The sequence below is a fragment of the Aquarana catesbeiana genome, linkage group LG02, assembly GCF_042186555.1.
Source record: "Aquarana catesbeiana isolate 2022-GZ linkage group LG02, ASM4218655v1, whole genome shotgun sequence".
NCBI classification, from domain to species: domain Eukaryota; kingdom Metazoa; phylum Chordata; class Amphibia; order Anura; family Ranidae; genus Aquarana; species Aquarana catesbeiana.
This window is the reverse complement of record NC_133325.1, coordinates 5,861,096-5,881,206: the sequence shown is the minus strand read 5'-3', so window position 1 is coordinate 5,881,206 and position 20,111 is coordinate 5,861,096. Positions and strand designations below refer to the sequence as shown.

Sequence of the window (20,111 nt, the reverse complement as noted above, 5' to 3'; positions counted from 1 at the left end):
CTGCATGGAGGGGGCACTCTGGTGAGGCTGCATGGAGGGAGTACTCTGGTGATGCTGCATGGAGGGAGCATTCTGGTGAGGCTGCATGGAGGGGGCACTCTGGTGAGGCTGCATGGAGGGGCACACTGGTAAAACTGTATTGAGGCTGCATTGAGGGGCACTGGTGAGGCTGCATTAAGGGGCACTGGTGAGGCTGCATTGATGGGCACTTTTCAGGCTGCATTAATGGGCACTGATCAGGCTGTATTCATGGGCACTGGTGAAGCTGCATTTATGGTGAGGCTGCACTGATTGGCACTGGTGAGGCTGCACTGATTGGTACTGCTGAGGCTGCATTGATGGGTACTGATGAGGGCTTTTTCTAACATAGACTCTCAAATGGGCACAGAGAGGACCCGCACACGCAGGCAACGTCATTATGTGTTGCGTCACGTGTCTCCGCGCACAGGGCCTGCTGCAAAACCTTCTAGATCTACCGTCCCGGATAGGGCAAAGGTCACCACTTCCCTCCAAGTACCTCCCTCACCTCGGCAAACAGGTCCCAAAATGGCGGAAGAGGGGAGGACACACCAGCCAGCCAGGGTGCCAGCCAGCCACCCATCCACCCATCCACCCACAGCAGGGCCAGGGTGCCAGCCAACCACCCACGGTGACCCACCCACAGTGGGGCCAGGGTGCGTGCCACCCAACCACCCAAGGTGACCCACCCACAGCAAGGCCAGGGTACCAGCCACCCACCCACAGTGACCCACCCACACCAGAGAGCCAGCCAGCCACCCACAGGAGCCAGCCACAGAGGATGCGGGTGCCAGCCAACCACAGAGGATGTGGGAACCAGCTAGCCACAGAGGATGCGGGAACCAGCACAGCTACAGTACACATAGTTAAGGTAAGAAGAGCTCTACACAGTGCCAATTTTATTTCTACTTTGTGAGAGGTTGGGGCAGGGGTGAGAGTCATGGCACAAGGAGGGGGTCCTATGAGGACCAGAGTGAATGAAGGTGTTCACTGTACACTCTGTTAGAAAGAGGCCCCCCTCCAGTTCCCATTATACTCCTTTGTAGTCTCTAATAGGTCCTGGAGGGGGGTCTCTCTCTCTAACAGAGATTCTCTAATGGACACTGTTAGAGAGAGACCCCCCTCCAGGTCCCATTAAAAAAAAGGCAGAAGTTGTACTTTGTGCAAAATGTAGGGGCGAGGTCAGGGGCAGGCCATGGGCGGGGTTAGGGTGAGTCATGGGCAGGGCTTGACAGGGGGCCCTTGCTTTATTTGGTCCAGGGGCCCTGAGTGTTGTCAGTCCGCCCCTGCTCTAATCTTTACAACTTACCAACTCCACATAAACCGGCAGATGTACAAGAAAATGGATCACAAGTTATACAAGACTACTTAAAATCATCCAAACTCCCTAAGCTAATGGAAGCAGATATCGAAATTCTAAAACAACCCATTGAAACATCTGAGATACAATTAGCAATAAAAGATCTATAGACGGAGGGTGCATGCGCGGCAGCGTCCAAGATGGCCGCTTAGCCCGGGAGCTCCACGCCACTCCGATCTAACGCCATCCATAGCGGCGGTGCAAGCCCTCTTTTCAGCCTCTTGTCCCTGCAGCTTGGGGACACCTCCAGCCACACCTGGATGTCCTTTTCTGCCTCCAGGCGGAACCTCATTGACGCCTTGAACGGATCCCTGGAGCGGCCAAAATGGCCCAAAATGGCGGCCGTCTCCTCACAAGGCCTGACCTGCCTGTCAGAATCCATCGCAGATCAGGATCAAGGGGCCCTCCCGTCCTCACCAGCATCGGATGCCACAGTGAGTACTCTCCCAGGGTTCCCCTCTCCAGCATCCACTGACTCTCTGTTAAGGAGGACATTTGGAGGGGCAGCTCTCACCCCTCAGCAGGATCTGCCTCACAGTCCGGACTCCTGGGACATACAGGCCAGGGATCTTCCTCCCTCCCCTACTGATTTCCCCTCCATGATGGCTGCTTTTTCCCAGATGCTATCAAAAGGCCTATCCCACACAGCTACACAGATCACTGCTTCCATACATGCAGATTTGCAGCAGATTGGTGCCAGAATTGAAGTGATCGAACAAAAATCTGATCAGGCCATCCTGAGAATTAACCAAAATATTTCCAGAATCCAGGATCTCCAGGACCAACTGGAATCTGCCACCTCTAAAATAGATGACCTCGAGAACAGGTCGAGACGTTACAACTTTCGTCTCAGGGGGCTCCCTGAATCCGTTAAAGACACCCACATGGCAGTCCAGGACTTCATCAAAAGTTTAATCCCCAATATTCCGGCTCACCGCTTAGAGCTTGACAGAGCCCACAGGGCGCTACAACCACCTCGTTCCGATGGTCTGCCACGAGACATCATCGTGAAACCGCATTTCTATGCAGTCAAGGAAGAAGTGATGAAGCTCTCCAGGTCAGCAGAGAAACTGATGTTCCAAGGCCATCAGGTCCAAATCTTCGCTGATATATCCCCATATACCGTACAAAAAAGAAGAGCCCTGAAACCGCTACTACAAGTCCTGGCGAGCAAAGACATCACCTACAGGTGGGCCTTCCCACTCAGATTGAACTTCTCATACTGCAACAAACCATACAATTTTTCAACGTTCCAAGACGGGGAACGACTTCTCCTTCATCTGGGTCTGATTACTCAGGACGTCCCACAGTCTTCTGCCTCTCGAGGAGCATCGTCTGTCAAGAGAATATCCCCCACCAGCCCAGTGTCGCCAGTGTGGCAGAAACAGCTTTCCAAGCGATCGAAAGAGTCCTTTCCCCCATGATTGGGCCTGCAGCATCATCAGTCTCTGTTTTTGATCCTCCCCTGGGTCTGTGTCGACGACCGACCTGATGTCAGTTTTTTTTTGGTGACTTTCCTCTTCTGAGTTCTCCCCAGGACTTCCTTTCGGATCCCTACGGGTCCAGATTTTCCGGGGAAAATGTTGTACTGTTCCGTTTTTAATAATGTTTTTTTTTTTTTTTTTCTTTTTTTCTCCCAAATATTCGAAGCTTTTTGATCACTACTACAATGTGATAGCAGGGCTTGCATTGCATTGTTTATGTACTGCCACGATTTCAATCAGAGGCGGCGTTGACCGGAGCGGTCGTAGTGCGTCTCTCTCTGGCTCCGATAGCTGAACCCTTGTTCACTCACCTATCGGACCCAGACTCTCTCGACCCCTGGGTCGCAGAATTTTTGCTGTGTTTTGGGTTCCGGTCCAGGCAGGGGGGGGTCCCTCGCTGGTCCGTGGGGATTTGGGTAAAAATTTTCTGATGCAATATCTAATGGTTTGTTTTTTCACTCCTCTCTACCTCTTTTCTCTGCTCTTCTCTCCTTTCTCCTTTCCTCCCCCCCTCCCCCCCTCCTCTTCAGCTACAGGTTCTCGCTGGATCTCCCGTTTGCCGTAACACAGATCGAGCCCGTCATGTTGCTGGGGATATCTCCTATCTGCCAGGGACAATTAGGACATCAGGTGAGAATTACAAATACTTATCATCACACTCATTGCTTCCCCATGACTGACTCCACGCCTCTGAATGGGACACTTAAGATTCTCTCCCACAATGTACAGGGCCTTAATTCCCCTGTGTAGAGACGCAAAATTCTGCAACAGCTTCACACACTGGGTACAGTATCAGGGTACAGAGCCCAGCACATCAGGGTACAGAGCCCAGCACATCAGGACACAGAGCCCAGCACATCAGGGTACAGAGCCCAGCACATCAGGGTACAGAGCCCAGCACATCAGGGTACAGAGCCCAGCACATCAGGGTACAGAGCCCAGCACATCAGGGTACAGAGCCCAGCACATCAGGACACAGAGCCCAGCACATCAGGGTACAGAGCCCAGCACATCAGGATACAGAGCCCAGCACATCAGGGTACAGAGCCCAGCACATCAGGGTACAGAGCCCAGCACATCAGGGTACAGAGCCCAGCACATCAGGGTACAGAGCCCAGCACATCAGGGTACAGAGTCCAGCACATCAGGGTACAGAGTCCAGCACAACAGGGCACAACACATCAGGCCACATCAGGGTACAGGGCACAGCACATCAGGGTACAGAGCCCAGCACATCAGGGTACAACACATCAGGGTACAGAGTCCAGCACATCAGGGCACAACACATCAGGATACAGGACATCAGGGCACAGGTCACAGTACATCAGGGCACAACACATCAGGGTACAGGGAACAACACATCAGGGTACAGGGCACAGCACATCAGGATACAGAGCCCAGCACATCAGAATACAGAGCCCAGCACATCAGAGTACAGAGCCCAGCACATCAGGATACAGAGCCCAACACATCAGAGTACAGAGCCCAGCACATCAGGGTACAGAGCCCAGCACATCAGGATACAGAGCCCAGCACATCAGGGTACAGAGCCCAGCACATCAGGATACAGAGCCCAGCACATCAGGATACAGAGCCCAGCACATCAGGGTACAGAGTCCAGCACATCAGGGTACAGAGCCCAGCACATCAGGGTACAGAGCCCAGCACAACAGGGCACAACACATCAGGCCACATCAGGATACAAAGCCCAGCACATCAGGATACAGAGCCCAGCACATCAGGGTACAGAGCCCAGCACATCAGGGTACAGAGCCCAGCACATCAGGATACAGAGCCCAGCACATCAGGATACAGAGCCCAGCACATCAGGATACAGAGCCCAGCACATCAGGGTACAGAGCCCAGCACATCAGGATACAGAGCCCAGCACATCAGGGTACAGAGCCCAGCACATCAGGGTACAGAGCCCAGCACATCAGGGTACAGAGCCCAGCACATCAGGATACAGAGCCCAGCACATCAGGGTACAGAGCCCAGCACATCAGGGTACAGAGCCCAGCACATCAGGGTACAGAGCCCAGCACATCAGGATACAGAGCCCAGCACATCAGGATACAGAGCCCAGCACATCAGGATACAGAGCCCAGCACATCAGTGTACAGAGCCCAGCACATCAGGGTACAGAGCCCAGCACATCAGGGTACAGAGCCCAGCACATCAGGATACAGAGCCCAGCACATCAGGATACAGAGCCCAACACATCAGGGTACAGAGCCCAGCACATCATGGTACAGAGCCCAGCACATCAGGGTACAGAGCCCAGCACATCAGGGTACAGAGCCCAGCACATCAGCATACAGAGCCCAGCACATCAGGGTACAGAGCCCTGCACATCAGGGTACAGAGCCCAGCACATCAGGGTACAGAGCCCAGCACATCAGGATACAGAGCCCAGCACATCAGGATATAGAGCCCAGCACATCAGGGTACAGAGCCCAGCACATCAGGGTACAGAGCCCAGCACAACAGGGCACAACACATCAGGCCACATCAGGGTACAGGGCACAGCACATCAGGGTACAGAGCCCAGCACATCAGGGTACAGAGCCCAGCACATCAGGGTACAGAGCCCAGCACATCAGGCTACAGAGCCCAGCACATCAGGATACAGAGCCCAGCACATCAGCATACAGAGCCCAGCACATCAGGGTACAGAGCCCAGCACATCAGGATACAGAGCCCAGCACATCAGGATACAGAGCCCAGCACATCAGGGTACAGAGCCCAGCACATCAGCATACAGAGCCCAGCACATCAGGGTACAGAGCCCAGCACATCAGGGTACAGAGCCCAGCACAACAGGGCACAACACATCAGGCCACATCAGGGTACAGGGCACAGCACATCAAGGTACAGAGCCCAGCACATCAGGGCACAACACATCAGGGTACAGGACATCAGGGCACAGGTCACAGTACATCAGGGCACAACACATCAGGGTACATGGCACAACACATCAGGGTACAGGGCACAGCACATCAGGGTACAACACATCAGGGTACACAGCCCAGCACATCAGGGTACAACACATCAGGGTACAGAGCCCAGCACATCAGGGTACAGAGCACAGTACATCAGGGTACAGAGCCCAGCACATCAGGATACAGAGCCCAGCACATCAGGGTACAGAGCCCAGCACATCAGGATACAGAGCCCAGCACATCAGGATACAGAGCCCAGCACATCAGGGTACAGAGCCCAGCACATCAGGGCACAACACACCTGGCCACATCAGGGTACAGGGCACAGCACATCAGGGTACAGAGCCCAGCACATCAGGGCACAACACACCAGGCCACATCAGGGTACAGGGCACAGCACATCAGGGTACAGAGCCCAGCACATCAGGGCACAACACATCAGGGTACAGGACATCAGGGCACAGGTCACAGTACATCAGGGCACAACACATCAGGGTACAGGACATCAGGGCACAGGTCACAGTACATCAGGGCACAACACATCGGGGTACAGGGCACAACACATCAGGGCTTGTCAGGGTACAGGACATCATGGCACAGGACATCGGGGCACATGGCACATCAGGGCACAAGGCACATCAGGGCACAAGGCACATCAGGGCATAAGGCATCAGGGCTCATCAGGGCATAGGACATCGGGGCACAGCACATCAGGGCACGGGGCACATCAGGGGATAGGACATCGGGGCATATCAGGGGATAGGACATCGGGGCACATCAGGCCACATGGTACATCAGGGCACAGGGCACATAGTACATCAGGGCACATGGCACATCAGGGTACGGGGCACATCGGGGCACATGGCACATCGGGGCACATCAGGGCACATTATAGCACATCAGGGCAAATGGCACATTATGGGGCACATCAGGGAACATTATGGGGCACATAGCACATCGGGGCACATCAGGGCACGTAGAAAATCAGGGCACGGGGCACAGCAGGGCATGGGGCACATCAGTCCACATGGCACATCAGGGCTCAGGGCACATAGCACATCTGGGCATATGGCACATCAGGGCACATCGGGGCACATGGCACATCAGGGCACAGGGCACATCAGGGCACATGGCACATTATGGGGCACATCAGTGCACATTATGGGGCACATTGGGGCAAATAGCACACCAGGGCACGAAGCACATCAGGAAACATAGCACATCAGGGCACGGAGCACATCAGGGCACAGGGCATGGGGCACATAGTACATCAGGGCATGGGGCACATGATGGGGCACATTATAGGGCACATCAGGGGGCACATGATGGGGCACATCAAGGAACATGATGGGGCACATTATAGGGCACATCTGGGGGCACATGGTGGGGCACATCAAGGCACATGATGGGGCACATTATAGGGCACATCTGGGGGCACATGATGGGGCACATCAAGGCACATGATGGGGAACATTGTAGGGCACATCAGGGGGCACATTATAGGGCACATCCCCCGGCGGCCCCTCCTCTCTTCTCGTATATATCCCCATTGGCTTGTGAAATCATCTGGGATACACAAGAAGAGAGGAGGGGCCACTGGGGAGCGAGCAGCGCTGCGTAACATGAGAGAGAACTTACTACAGACAAACGCTTCCTGCGCTACTCTGCATACTGGCTTAATCTCGATCTACCCGTCAGGCGCCAGCTGTCGGCGGTTGATGGGTAGATCGCTGAGCACTGCAGATGTGGTTTAAACCAGCCCACACTGAGCCATCGGCCCACCGGGAATTTCCGAAAAACTTTGGGTCCATATTGAGAAACACATAATAGGAAATCGGGCACCTACCTTGTACTAGCTCACTGTACTCATCTACAGGTCCATTACAAAACTCTTCCCTCGATAGATGCTCCACTATTAGCATGGGACAAACCACACCTTTCTGCTCCCCCCAGACTCATTGGAAAAATGTAATGACCCTCCATTACACATCTACGGATATACAATACCCAATTTAAAAAGTCCTACCCTGGTTACAAGAAAACATATTAACCTACGAGGAACTATTATCCAAACAACCTAAACCCACATAAATGTTCTCAAATTCAAATTCTTTATCTTCACAATAAAAACCGAACATACATGCTGCAAAGGATCAAACAGGCCCTGTGAAGTAACACCTCTGGTGAGCAGATACACAAAGGGGTGAGCACCAGGCGGATCGGTGAAGGTGTAGCAGTCGAAGGTTTATGCACTCCAATTTCTGGTGGATCAGAAGCCTTCTTCTCCTTCTTCTTCTTCTTCTTTCTTGTTTCCATGCGATTGTTTTATAGAACTGTCAATAGGAGGAGAGGATTCATCACATCGCATGGAATAATCCAGCAAATGTGAACCTCGTGTTGCTCCAGTTTTTTGGGGGACCAACTGAGGGGATCAGAAGAATACTCCGGGCACCCCTTTTGGGGATCATGCTGTGCCCAGGGAATACCACCCCAAATCCCCCCCCCCCCATGGTAGAGACTGGCTGAAGGTTCCCTGACAACCAAGGCTGCCGGGAAGGAAACGTTGGGGTTGAGGCCTCGTGTCCCTTTAGGTGGGGGCCTGTTATATACTCTTTATTCTTCTTTTTATAAGCAAGACATGAGGGCATTTGACTATTGCACTATATGAGATATATTGGTGGATATTTTTTATTCATACGAAGTGCTGTTAATGCTTTGTTTTAAATTAGGCATATATATATATATATATATTGTTTATAACTTTTATATATATTGTTTATGGATTTGTATTTTATAATAGCGGCTGAAAGTGCAGTTAACTTGTTCCATTTGAGCGCTGGGTTCAGGACTATTTTGTATTTCTGATTTTTATATGTAAAAGTTATAATGGAGTTAATTTACTAATCTATGGTGAGACAATATTAGTGGAGTATTGCAAGTTCAGAGGGGATGTCCCTTAAACCCCAAAATGCAGTATGTTTCCAATAGGGGGGCTCGGGAAGAGGGGGACAGTCCTTCTGATGACAATATATCCAACCTAATGGTTTATCTAATGCTTACATGATCTCACAGTTCCTATGTATTACTCAATACACATCGATTGCTTTGATTCTTTTAATAATCATACCTGACTGTTTATATTGTTTCTGTCATATAAAAATATTTTATGTTCTTTTTTTCTTTGTGAAAACCTAATGAAAATATTTGAAAAGAAAGGGATCCAACAGTCAACTAGAAGGTGCGTAACTCCGGCAATGCATCTGTGCCAAGTCTGAAGCTGAAAAGTTCACAATAATCTATTTTCTTTGTGCTGTTTTTATACTTTTCAGCTATTTGGAGCGGCACCACCCAGTGTCCACTCTCCATACTGCACCCTCTGTATTAATCAGTCCCGTTAGTTTAGTGATCCTCCGTCTGAGGCAAACACAGGAAATATCAGACTGAGAACGAATGGGTTACACCCCTTTTTTGTTTCTTCCTGTTTTCGGCCATTTTAGAGTTGGTTCCAGGAGGTTGAACAGCTTCTCAGTCTCCATCTTAAACACATCAGCATCAGATTTTCTCCACATCAGACCACACAGGTAAGTCATGTGGATGTCCTATTCATAGTACAGGGCTCCTGTCCCTGCTATACACATATCAATCATCTGTGATCGAGTCTTCCCCCTTGTGATGAATCATCTGCGTATATATACTGTGTGTATGTGTGTATATATATATATATATATATATATATATATATATATATATATAGAGAGAGAGAGAAATAGATCGATTTTTGAAGACTCGGTCTCTGTCTGTCACCTTGGTATAGAGGGTCCCCGCGCTCTCTAAGGCCCCCTTCACACGGGGAAGGTCGGTATTGTTGGACTCGGCTCGCTCAGCGGGGGTTTTTCTCCGTTTGTTCCCAGCTGAGCAGTCGGATGTCCGGTCCGTCTCCGATCACTGTGCAGAGACCTGTCAGTGTCCCCCTCTCCTCTATGGGGAGATCGAATGAAAACAGACAGACTGTCCATTTTTATTTGATCCGCTGGATGGATAGTGAGCGTATCGCCATCCGTCTGTATTCAGCGGATTTTGTTGGATCGGATGCCAGGCGAGTGTCAGAGGATACATATCTACTGACATCCACTTCCCCATAGAGGACAATGGGTGGTCCAATCAGCTCCGTCTGACAAATGCACAGATGGAATCGATCGATCCGATCGTCTGAAAGGGACCTAAATATTGATTGAGCTATTTTTGCTGATCTGTGATTTCAGATTTTACTTCTCAATGTTGGTTTCCTCTCCTGTACATACTGCCCACTGTCATACCCTCCACACTCCTCCTGTATATACTGCCCACTGTCATACCCTCCACACTCCTCTCCTGTACATACTGCCCACTGTCATACCCTCCACACTCCTCTCCTGTACATACCGCCCACTGTCATACCCTCCACACTCCTCTCCTGTACATACCGCCCACTGTCATACCCTCCACACTCCTCTCCTGTACATACCGCCCACTGTCATACCCTCCACACTCCTCTCCTGTACATACCGCCCACTGTCATACCCTCCACACTCCTCTCCTGTACATACTGCTTACTGTCATATCCTCCACACTCCTCTCCTGTACATACAGCCCACTGTCATACCCTCCACACTCCTCTCCTGTACATACCACCCACTGTCATACCCTCCACACTCCTCTCCTGTACATACCACCCACTGTCATACCCTCCACACTCCTCTCCTGTACATACCGCCCACTGTCATACCCTCCACACTCCTCTCCTGTACATACCGCCCACTGTCATACCCTCCACACTCCTCTCCTGTACATACTGCTTACTGTCATATCCTCCACACTCCTCTCCTGTACATACCGCCCACTGTCATACCCTCCACACTCCTCTCCTGTACATACCGCCCACTGTCATACCCTCCACACTCCTCTCCTGTACATACTGCTTACTGTCATACCCTCCACACTCCTCTCCTGTACATACCACCCACTGTCATATCCTCCACACTCCTCTCCTGTACATACTGCTCACTGTCATACCCTCCACACTCCTCTCCTGTACATACTGCTTACTGTCATACCCTCAACTAGGGATGAGCCGAACACCCCCCGGTTCGGTTTGCACTTGAACCTGCGAATGGACCAAAAGTTTGCACAAATGTTAGAAACCCATTGAAGTCTATGGGACTCGAACGATTGAAAACAAAAGTGCTAATTTTAAAGGCTAATATGCAAGTTATTGTCCTAAAAAGGGTTTGGGGACCCGGGTCCTTCTCCAGGGGACATGTATCAATGCAAAAAAAAGTTTCAAAAGGCCGTTTTTTCGGGAGCAGTGATTTTAATGATGCTTAAAGTGAAAAAAAAAGTGAAATATTCCTTTAAATATCGTACCTGGGGGGTGTCTATAGTATGCCTGTAAAGTGGCGCGTGTTTCCCGTGTTTAGAACAGTCCCTGCACCAAATGTCATTTTTAAAGGAAAAATCTCATTTAAAACTGCTTGCGGGTTTAATGTAATGTCGGGTCCTGGCAATATGGATGAAAATCAGTGAGACAAACGGCATGGGTACCCCCCAGTCCATTACCAGGCCCTTTGGGTCTTGTATGGATATTAAGGGGAACCCCGCACCCAAATTAAAATAAGGAAAGGTGTGGGGCCACCAGGCCCTATATACTCTGAACAGCAGTATACAGGCGGTGCAAACAAGACAGGGACTGTAGGTTTGTTGTTAAGTAGAATCTGTTTGTAATTTTGAACTGGTACATTTTTAAAGTGTAGCTCCAGCCAAAAAATCTATTTTTAAGCTTTTTGGAAAACATAGGGAAGGGTTATCAGCCCTGTGACATTTGTTTTGCTGTCTTTCCTCCTCTTCAGAAGATTTCACCTCACTTTCTGTCCCAATGACAAATGTTTTTTGAAAATTTGGGGTGGGATTGGTGATAAAGCATCAATGGAGAGGAGACACGTTTTTTCCATATTAACTTAACAGGAGAGAATTTCCCTTCCTAGGGGTAGATTTCATCTCACTTCCTGTTGTCTCCTTCCGTTTGCAGTAGGAGTCGTTTGTAAGTTGGATGTTTGAAAGTAGATGCCTGCCCTATATACTCAGAAGAAATTTGGGCCTTAAATGTTGGTGTTGCCACAACACTGTAAGCCCTCACAGGGCCCTTCTGTGAAATATTAGATCAAGAATTGTAATTACACACCCCTGTTAAACAGGGACAGAAAAATTGGGCCTTGGCCACTGGTGGCGGTGCCCAGAACCAAAAATGTTCTTGCATGCTATCAGCATGAAAATTGAGGAGGAAGAGGATAATTACTCAGCATAACAGGATAGTCACTCAGCATCTGCATACACAGTCTTGAAGGGATCTCACATTAAAAAAACAAATCCATTAAAAAAAAATTACATCAGCATCAGGTGCTTGGTAACTGGTAATCCAAGACTGATTCATTTTTATGAAGGCCAGCCGATGGACAGGCGCACCCTGTGACCGGTTACAAAGCCTCCAGCAGCACTGAATGTGCGTTCCGAAAAAACGCTGGATGCAGGACAGGCCAGTAGCTCAATTGCTTACTGTGCAAGCTCTGGCCAGTGATCCATCCTCAAGACCCAGTAACCCAGAGGATTTTTGGTGGGAAAAGTGTCCAAGTCAGATCTTGCCCCTAGGTAATCCTGCACCGTGTGAATCAGACGCTAGCGATGGTTGCTGGAACCGATCAGACCTTGGGGCTGCAGACTAAAAAACTGTCTGAACGCATCAGTCAGACGGCCACCTTCTCCACCGCTCCTTCTTTGACTGACCGAAGCCTCAGCAACACGTTGTTCAGAAACAGGAGTTTGTAACCTCCCAGTCTCTGGGAACGCGTTGCACAGACCTTTCTGCAAGGCCTCCCGAAGATGTTTCATCCTCTGCTCCCTCTGCGATGGCAAGATAAGGTCCGCAACCTTACCCTTGTAACGTGGATCAAGGAGGGTTGCCAGCCAGTATTGGTCCTTCTCCTTGATACCATGAATACAAGGATCCTTACGCAGGCTTTACAGGATCAGGGAGGCCATGCAGCGTAGGTTTGCTGAGGCATTCGGTCCGGAGTCCTCTGGGTCACTAAGGATGACATGATCTGCAGCCACCTCCTCCCAGCCACGTACAAGTCCATGGGTTTCTTGAGACTGTAAATGATCCCTTGAAGACTGCTGCTGATGCTGAGTGCCAGGCTCCACCTCCATTCTGACACAATCCTCCTCCTCCTGTGTGATCGGCGGCCATGCAGGAATACTGTCTGTATAAAGGGGGCCTTGAGAGGTCAGAAGTGCTCCTCCTTTTCCTCCCTCTGTTCTGCCTCAAGTGCCCTGTCCATTATTCCACACAGTGTGTGCTCCAACAGGTGGACAAGAGGTACAGTGTCACTGATGCATGCACTGTCACTGCTCACCATCCTCGTGGCCTCCTCAAATGGTGACAGGACAGTGCATGCATCCCTGATAATAGCCCACTGGCATGTGCCATAGTCGCATAGGTACTCATTGATGGCCCTCTGCTGCATGTGCAGCCACTGCAGCATGGCCAACGTTGAGTTCCACCTGGTGGGCATGTTACAGATTAGGCGGTTCTTGTGCAGGTTAAATTCCTTTTTGGAGGTCAGCCAGCCGAGCACTGGCATTATATGACCTGCGGAAATGCACACAGACTTTCCTGGCCTGCCTCAGGACATCCTGTAAGCCAGGGTACCTGCCCAAGAACCGCTGCACCACTAAGTTAAGGACGTGAGCCAAACAGGGCACATGGGTCAGTTGTCCCTGTTGGAGGGCGGAGAGGAGGTTGGTGTCATTGTCGCAAACCACCATACCTGCCTTAAGCTGGCGTGTCATCAACCACCTCTGAACCTGCCCCTGCAGAGCTGACAGAACCTCTGCCCCAGTGTGGCTCCTGTCCCCCAAGCACACCAGCTCAAGCACCGCGTGGCATCTTTTGGCCTGCGTACTTGCGTGGCCCCTTGAATGCCTATGGAGCACCGCTGGTTCCGAGGACAAATCAGCACATGATGAGGCCATGGAGGAAGAAGAAGAGGAGGGGGTGGAGGAGAGAGGTGTGTCAGAATCACCACTAGTAGAATTTTGGAGGCGTGGTGGCGGAACAACCTCCAACACTACTGCACCCTGTCCTGCATCCTTCCCAGCTACCAGAAGAGTCACCCAGTGCGCCGTGAAAGATAGGTAACATCCCCGTCCATGCCTGCTGAACCATGAGTCAGCGGTAATATGCACCTGACCGCCCTGTCCAGCGAGGCCAAGACATTGCCTTCCACATGCCGGTAGAGAGCCGGAAACGCCTTCCGTGAGAGAAAGTGGCATTTGGGAACCTGCCACTGAGGAACTGCACATTCCACAAACTCACAGAAGGGGGCAGAGTCTACCAGCTGAAAAGGTAGCATTAGTAGTGCTAGCTATTTAGCCAAGCTAGCATTCAACTGCTGATCATGTAGATGGCTGGGAGTGAACTTCTTTCGCCGGTGCAGCAGCTGGGGCAGGGAAATTTGCCTGGTACAATCTGACATCGGTGTACTGATAGCAGATTGCCCCCAACTACTTGGCTGTGACACACCTAATTCTACACCTTCATTCCTCTCCGTGCAGGTTTCAGAGAGGACTGAAGGTATAGTGGGGGTGGAGACCCCAGCTGATGAGGAGCAAGGAGAGGTCCGCTTTGTTCTTTGGTGTGGGTCTTTTAGGTACGCTTGCCAACGAACTACATGGCAGGTTGACATATGTCTGGTCAAGCATGTGGTGTCCAAGCGGGTGATGTTTTGGCCACGCGAGATACGCTTGAGACATATGTTGCAAATAGTGGTGGGATCTGATGCACTCGTCTCAAAAAAGGCCCACACCAAAGAACTTTTGGAATAATGCGCAGAGACAGCAGCACCCTGGACATGTGGAGCTCTGCGTTGTGATGCACTTAGTGTGCTGCCCGTAAGCTGGCCCCTGGAGGGCATCCTGCCTCGTTTGAGATGTGCCTTCTCCTCTCTCCTATCAGGCACCCACGTGGAGTCAGTGACCTTCTCATCCCCTCCCTCCTTATCACTGGAGCAAAGCTGGCAGTATGCTGCAGCAGGGGGAGCATGACTGCCAGATTGCTGTCCTTCTTGGGCACCCCCTCTCTCTGGGCTCACGTTACTGCCTTCCTCTAGCTGAGTACCATCATCGGAGCCTTCAAAATGCTGGGCATCCTCCTGGAGCATGTACCCAACACTGTGCTCAAACAGTTCGGGGGACTCCTCAGGAGGACATGGTGGGGCTAGGGAAGGAGTGACAGATGCCATTGAGCCGAGGGAAGAGGCCGCGTTGGCCGCTGCTTTGTAGCTGTCATACCCTCCACACTCCTCTCCTGTACATACCACCCACTGTCATACACTCCTCTCCTGTACACACTGCGCACTGTCATACCCTCCACACTCCTCTCCTGTACATACCGCCCACTGTCATACCCTCCACACTCCTCTCCTGTACATACCGCCCACTGTCATATCCTCCACACTCCTCTCCTGTACATACTGCGCACTGTCATACCCTCCACACTCCTCTCCTGTACATACCGCCCACTGTCATACCCTCCACACTCCTCTCCTGTACATACCGCCCACTGTCATATCCTCCGCACTCCTCTCCTGTACATACTGCCCACTGTCATATCCTCCACACTCCTCTCCTGTACATACCACCCACTGTCATATCCTCCACACTCCTCTCTTGTACAAATTGCTCACTGTTATACCCTCCACACTCCTCTCCTGTACATACTGCCCACTGTCATACCCACCACACTCCTCTCCTGTACATACCGCTCACTGTCATACCCTCCACAATCTACGGATTCCCCGTCTCCTCCGTTCATCCACCTCTGCTACTTACTGCAGCTAATCCCTCTCTCTTCTAGCAAGCTACACTCCCGTCCTCAACTTGCTCTCCTTCCCGGGACACTTCACCTTCTTCCTTGTTACTTTCACTATGGTCAGCTCATCTCCGCTCCACCACGTCTACACTTCGCTCTACCTTTCCTGTACGATCATCATAGTAAGGCTCCTTCCACACCGAGGCGCTTCTAAACTGCCAGTAAAACACTGAACGCTTTTGAAGAGCTTTTCAGGCACTTTTGAAGAGCTTTCCATTCATTTCAATGGAGAGGGGCATTTTTTCACCACCCTGCCAGCGCACTGCCCCAGTGTGAAAGCATTTATTGATTTTAATTGAAATAGTTTTTTGTGAGCTTTTCAGATGCGTTTTTTTTTTTTTTTTTTTAGCATGAAAGTGCCTGAAAAGCACCTCATGCCGCGTACACACGACCGGACTTCCCGACAGAAAAATTCCGATGGGAGCTTTCAGCTGGACATTCCAACCGTGTGTATGTCCCATTGGACTTTTTCTGTCGGCATTTCCGACGGACTCAGATATAGAACATGTTCTAAATCTCTCTGTTGGAAATGCCAACAGAGTTTAGACCGATGCAAAGTCCGGCTGTGTGTACAGGGCATTATTGTGAAAGGGCTCTTAGTTAGCACCATCCTCCTCACTCTTTTGCCTTAAGTTTTTTCCCTTCTTATCTTATCTGTTGTCCCCTCCATAAATCTTCACTACACAGATCACTCAGCCTCCAGTCTCAGCTCAGCATTCCACACACAGATCTTACACCCTTTCCATCCCCGTTTGCTTTTAGCTCTCGGAATTGTCCTGCCCCCACCATGCAGCCTAGCACAGTCTCTGCACTCTAGGGCTGAAACAACTAATCGATTATGAAAATAATCGATGACTATTTTCATAATCGATTAATCGGCCAGTAACATAATAGGGTTAAAAAAATTTAAATTGAGCCTTTTATAGTACAAAAAGAGCAAATAATCGCTACTGTAAATGTTACTTTCACAGTTCTACAGTAAAAAAAAAATGAACCCCTTACAATAGAGATTATCTGCTTTTTTTTTTGTTTTTTTTTGGGTTTTTTTTGTACTATAAAGGGCTAATTTTAGTTGTTTTTTTTTGTTTTTGTTTTTTTAACCCCATTGTGTTACTAACGTCTTAGACCTGGTTCACATCTATTTTGTTTTTTGGTGCTTTTTGCAGAAAGGCACCACAGTTCATTTACATGGTTTCCTATGGGACACATTCACATCTATGCTTTTTTTTTTTCAGCCGCTGCATGTTTGGAAAGGGTCAGGGACTTTTTTTAACGCAAAACTGTGCTTTTTTGGTTCAATATACTTCAATGGAAAAGCATGTAATGCGTTTTTGCAGCAATTTGTGTTTTTTAATCTGCCTAACCACAAATTGGCCAAAAAAATGCAAAAATGCAAATTGCAGGAAAAAACGCACAGCAAAAAGCACTGCAGAAACATATCAAAAGCAAACTGCATATATGTGTACCGAACCTTATGCTGGCCACACCGATCAATTTTCAGAAGAGAATATTCAGACGAAAAATCTTTGTGCATTCGGTGAATGTTTGAAATTTTCACTTGTTTTTAACATTGTGTTATTAAAATGAACGAAAACCACATACTATTTCCAAATTGTCACAGTGGTTGAAAATGAACGTCAATTTGACCCCACTAACGAGTAGAAAATCGAACAAACGTTCTTAAAATGCCTTTTTTTTTTTTTTTTGTTTAAGGAAGACATTGTTCACATTGAAGTGATTTGTCATGGGATTTGTCAAGTCACATCCTATTGTCAGCAATAGCAGTGTTCAAATTGATGCAGCGACAACTTTGCGGTGCCGCATCAATTTGAAAAAGTAATACATGCACTACTTTGGCGATTTCAGGTGCAACTTCAATAGGCATGCATGCATGAAGTTACACACAGAAGTCTGTAAAGTCCCACCAGAAGTTACACTGAGATGCAGCTTGAATGCGATTTCAGGTAAAATTGCAAAGCCACAGTAAATGTGAACGGGGGCTAATAGCGGGTTCACACTGGTGTGCTGTGGTTTGTATGTGCAGTTTACCCGCACTTTTAGGTGGGCTCCCATTAAACCCTATTAGACTGTTTTCATGAATGCAAATCACAGTCTTGCGTGCTGCATCTTTGAAGCTCGTTCAGAAAACACACCGTCCAATGGAATGCATCAGGAGCGCACCTAAAACTGGAGGTTAATCGCACATACAATCGCACTGAGGTCAAACCACAGCGCATCAGTGTGAAGCCGCTATAAGTCTAGCTTGCATGTCAGGATCATGCACAAAATTGGGGTCTTCCTGACAAGCACAGAAAGTGCTGTCCTTCAGTAGGCACTCAGCAGTTCCATTGATAGTGAAACGCACCCCCACACATCTGATAGTGCACACATTTCCACACACACCAAACCACATGGTGCCGCAGTACTGTGTGGTTTGGTTCAGAACATTTTTAGAAAAGGGTCATTGACTTCTTTTCCACAGTGACACCAACGACCACTTCCCCATATGTGTGCACCCATTACTCTCAGGGTGCTGCAGCCTAACACTGTAAGTACTTTTATAGTGCATGTCACAAACATTAACCACTTGCTTAATGGGCACTTAAACCCCCCTCCTGCCCAGACCAATTTTTATTGTTGCCGCACTTTGAATGACAATTGCTCGGTCATACAACACTGTACCCAAATTACATTTTTATCCTTTTTTCACACAAAAAGATTTCTTTTGGTGGTATTTAATCACAGCTGGAATTTTAATTTTTTGCTAAACAAACAAAAAAGATGGAAAATTTTGAAAAAAAAATTATGTTTCATAGTTTGTTATAAAATTTTACAAACAGGTAATTTCTCTCCTTCATTGATATGCCCTGATGAGGCGACACTGGTGGGCACTGATAGGCTGCACTGATGTCCACTGATAAGATGGCACTAATGGGCACTGACAGGTGGCACTGATGGCCACTGATTGGGTGGCACTGATTGGGTGGCACTGATGGGTGGCACTGATAGGTGGCACTGGCCACTGATGGGTGGCTCTGATGGGCCACTGATGGGTGGCACTGATAGTTGGCACTGATGGGCACTGGCAGGTTAAACTGATGGGCAGCACTGTTGATGAGGCACTGATTGGTGACACCATGGGCACTGATTGGTGACACTGTGGGCACTGATTGGTGACACTGTGGGCACTAGTAGGTGGTGAAGGTGGGCACTGGTAGGCGGCGCTGTTGTGTACTGCTAGGTGGCACTGGCAGGTGGCACAGGTGGGCTGGCGGCAGCTCTCCTTGATTGGGACCGATGTCCCTCTGAGAGCCGCCGGTGATCGCCTTTTTTTTTTTTTTTTTTTCTCCTCACGCTGTCAGCGCGAGGAGAAAAAAATAGCCGATTACGGCTCTCAATAGACGTCCTCCCGGCAAAGATGGCTACAGCTCGGATCCGAAGAAGTTAAAGACTTTACACCGCTATTAGTCCAATTGTGCGCGGGGGGGGGGGGAGCGCAGTTTGCCATCTTTACCCTGGGCACAGGATGACCTTGTCCTAGCACTGGCTGGACCCACATGCTCAGGACATCTCAGTCCCAAACCTCGACAGCCAACAATTCTCTCCTCATTTAGAGAAGTGGGGTTCCCCTTTAATAGCAGGAAGGCTTGCCTTCCACTGGAGGATTTGGGAGTCCAGCCTTATGTACTGAAAGGCGTCTGTTCAAAACACAAAGCTTGTGTGAGGGGGTTAGCTCAGCAGCGGGTGTGTGTGTGACCCCCTGGAAGAGTTCACTACACAAAAATTAGGCACCGCAAACATTAGTGAAGGTGAAAAAACAAAGGTGTGGTTTATTTACACTATATACAATGGTTAAAAAACAGCAAAACAAAAAGAAACATGAAAATAAATCCTTGCCAACTTGGCCCCTTACTACATACAAAGGTTCCCTGTCTATCAGCTAGGTGCAGCCTTGTGCTACCCCCAGGACCTATATCTCACTGTTAAAGAGACTTGCCACCCGGGCATTGTCTCACCGCACAGACCGGTATCACGCTCCCCAGTCTCAACAGGGACAAAAACTGGTTCCAGGATGGAGCACCTCCCTAAGCATTCTGGGAGTTTTTGTAGAGGTCTTAATAAGCCAACTTACTTCAGCTGGGCTCATTAACTCTACCCCTGCAGGACTTTCGGCACTTCCCCCTAGTGGTACAAATCTACATAGAGCCTGAATCTGGGACACACATATTTGCCATCCTGGACACAACCAGGCAATTTTACCTGCCTGCTGTCACACTTAGAAGAAATGAAAATTATTCTTATTAACCCCAGACAGAGAAGACCTGTAGACTTCATTTCAGTGGCAA

General features: G+C 49.5%; 2 protein-coding genes across 2 annotated transcripts in view; one reads left to right on the top strand and one right to left on the bottom strand.

Annotated features, from left to right (window-relative positions):
- Positions 1–20,111, bottom strand: part of LOC141126606 (uncharacterized) — a 757,790-nt gene that overhangs the window by 352,595 nt on the left and 385,084 nt on the right.
- Positions 9,275–20,111, top strand: part of LOC141126583 (uncharacterized) — a 137,556-nt gene continuing 126,719 nt past the window's right edge. Inside the window, exon 1 of the mRNA XM_073612503.1 lies at positions 9,275–9,385. The gene's annotated coding sequence lies outside the window, so the exon portion shown is untranslated. The remainder of the gene's footprint in view (positions 9,386–20,111) is intronic.